At 38.6% G+C, this 3,132-nt stretch overlaps 1 non-coding gene across 1 annotated transcript; it reads right to left on the bottom strand.

The window, feature by feature from the left end:
* Nucleotides 1-507: 507 nt before the first annotated feature.
* On the bottom strand, nucleotides 508-639 carry LOC116902598. Its single transcript, XR_004388187.1, has one exon. It is a non-coding gene; the product is annotated as a small nucleolar RNA SNORA17 (small nucleolar RNA).
* Nucleotides 640-3,132: the final 2,493 nt, after the last annotated feature.

Here is a 3,132-nt window from a genome sequence, read left to right as displayed (position 1 = left end):
GCAGGGCCATGAACACGTCATGGTCTCAGGTGACATCACTGGCTACTCACAGGCTATTTCTCACTATTCTTGAGTTTCCAATTCTGCCTTTCTTCATTGTGGCCACATCCTTCTGTTTCTCTTTCTCATCCATTTCTACACCATTTACTTGATTCTCTTTGTGGTGGTCAAGGTTTCCAAGTGTCTGGGTCATCTCAGGAATGGTGTCAGGAGTGCTATAACTCTCTTATGCATTATGGCACTGGGCAGGGCTCATCTTGGCACAATCTGCCCCCAAGACCTGCATGTAACTGGACTGGGGATTATCTCAGGCTAGCTCCCTTTCTGGACCCCATAGTGCCAGTCTGGTGGTCATCTCAGGCTTGCTCCTGTCCCAGGTCAACTGAGTGGCCCTTTGCAATGGTTGTCTGTCTTAGGGTCTTTCCTACCCATGGCCAATGGTCTCAGGTATGTTTCTTCTTGTCTCTGGCTTGCTGATGGTTGCCTCGGGCTAGCTTTTTTTCAGGGAAGATTAGGCTACTCATCATTCAGATGTTCACAGGTCAGAACATTGAGTATAGTAGACATACCCTTTCTTCTCTCTGCCTCCTACTGATGCAGTATGACACAACAGCCATACTGGCAATGGCTTGGGGCAGCACACCATTATTTTTTTAATAAAGAAGTGATGTTATTAATTTTCAAGTATTCTGTTACTCATTTTCATTTAACTTTGTTAACCTTCAGTATTTAGAAAATCATTTCCTTTCAGATCTATAGAGAGTCACGGGCTCAAAACAAAAATGCTGTAGAATTGGTGTCATAGAGAAAAGGCTGACAGTAGATATTACTTTCTATGACAAAAAACATTGCATTTTGGTCTATTGCAAATGGAACTCAGAGAAAATGATCTTTTCTTAGTTTTATAAATGGAAAAGACTATAGAGAGGAGACTGTTGTTGAGACTGGAAGCAACATTTTAATATATTGATTGCTGCTATTTATCCATTTTACTGATGGGTTCTCTTTCTACTTGCTTACATACACTTTTTTAAACGCACATTTTCGTGTAAAGGAAATGAGATGAACAGCTAGCATTTTAATGCTTAGGGGCTACCCACCAGTCAAAGCTAAATAAAATAACCATAGTCTGAGTCTCCTTTAGCTTTAAGCTAGCTAAGGACATGCTTTAATTGGTTGTATTTCATTTTGGCTCACCTTACATGAGGCATAAAACTGAACTATCTGCGATAAGTTACCAGGTAGAGATATAACCCAAAACGTTCCCCAAAAACATAGCTTTCAAGTTACTGCTTGTGAAGACCAACTTGCTCAGTGGGTGATAGAAACAGAGGCTGTGTTTCTCCCAAGAGATGCATGCTGTTTTGGAAAGCCAGCACTCTTCTTGGTGGAAAGAATTGCTTATACTGAGGCCTATGGAGAAAAACAGCAGCTTAGTCTGGGTCTACTGAATCTACAGCCCTCTGTTGGTGAGAGACAAGCATGGCAGAACACATGGGCCAGAGATTACTGATGTCTGAGGATGAAGGCATAAAGTTGCACAGAAGCAGGACAAGTTGGAGAAGTCTAGCCAGGACTGGCCAAAGGTCAAACAAGGAGCTCTGAGCTAGCTGAACAGCTGGGTTGTGGCTAACACAGCACAAAGTACAAACTGAAAGGTCCCAAGAGCCTAATAGATAAGGTATTGAATTTAAAGAATAATAAAAGACAAGGGAGGCCAAATATAAGAAATATAGAGAGAAATATTTAAATAAAATGTAAGAAAATAAAATCCTTAGGAAGAAATTTTGAAATTAAAAAGAAAAACAGTGTGTGTGTGTGTGTGTGTGTGTGTGTGTGTGTGTGTGTGTGTGTGTGTGTGTTTAGGTTGCAGGAAAACACAATGACATACTGCATCTGGATTCTTTATGATCTCGCTTCGTTTATCAGCATACAAATGGCTATTTTTACAATGATTACAGTTTTGTATTTCCTCTTTGGGAGAGATCAGAATAAGACAGACATGGTGGAAGAAGACACTGAGAAATTAGATAAGAGATTAGAGACCATAACACAGAGGTTGAAATAATCTTTTAGTCAGAATAGGAAATTCTCAAAGGAGTCCAATCTGGAACTTACAATAGCATCAAAAAACAAAACAAAACAAAACAAAAAAATCAGCATAATTTCAGATAGGAAGGTTCCATAGGGGCTTGAGAAATTAGAAGGCCAGCCCATAGAGATGCAATATATTGAATTAAGGATCCAGATTCTGCTTATTGATGCTAACTTAAAGCAAAGTCAAACAAAGGATTCATTTTATAGTGTTTGGAGAATTGAGATATGTACATGTGTTGACACATCATGCAATTGATACATGCTTGGAGTTTCAGTGGATTTCTACCTTGAGTTGTGAGGTGAGATTGCACATTTATTAGAGCTAATGGCTGTATTGGAAGTGCCTTTACAGATCAAAGCTGATGATGTTTAGACATATAAGTCTATTAAAATACAACAATTCTATGGTTTTATGGCAGGAAGCCTATTCTGGTTATAGTATATAGTCCTACAGATCAAGCCATTATAAAATAGTCTAACAGTACTTTGAAGAAAATGCTTATAATCAGAAGGGGGATCTGATATCTCCCAAAGATTGTTTTAAATGTGCTTTATCGAGTTACATTGATACATGGTACCTGAGCTCAGGTAACCAGCCATGTGGCAAAATATACATTAAAATAAATGGATATCTTTAGGTGTGATCTACTCAGAGTGGAGCCTAGCTTTATGGCTAAAGTATTTGTAAATGTAATTTGAGTTTGAGTCTCATTTCTGGAAGCATGAGGCTGGGAGGCAGAACCAGGACTTAACTTCAAAAGGAAAGATGGACAGTGAGTTCCTTGGAAATAAGTTACCCTTTGTCAATGCTGACCACACACCATCACTATGAAGATCCACAGGATTCATAAAGTGACCTGGCTGTAATTTACTTCTCAAAGGCATTGTAGACAGTGGGCTAGCGATTACCACTAACACAGAAACAGTGCACTACTCTTATTATTTAGTAAATTCCTAGTGAGTATTATTGTTCTAAAATAGGACTTAAATAAAAAACAACATACAAAATAGAGTCCTCTTTGCTTAAATATTTTA

Source organism: Rattus rattus, chromosome 5 (assembly GCF_011064425.1).
Source record: "Rattus rattus isolate New Zealand chromosome 5, Rrattus_CSIRO_v1, whole genome shotgun sequence".
Lineage (NCBI taxonomy): Eukaryota > Metazoa > Chordata > Mammalia > Rodentia > Muridae > Rattus > Rattus rattus.
Note: the sequence above shows the minus strand (reverse complement) of the source record. Positions and strands in the feature narration are given on the sequence as shown.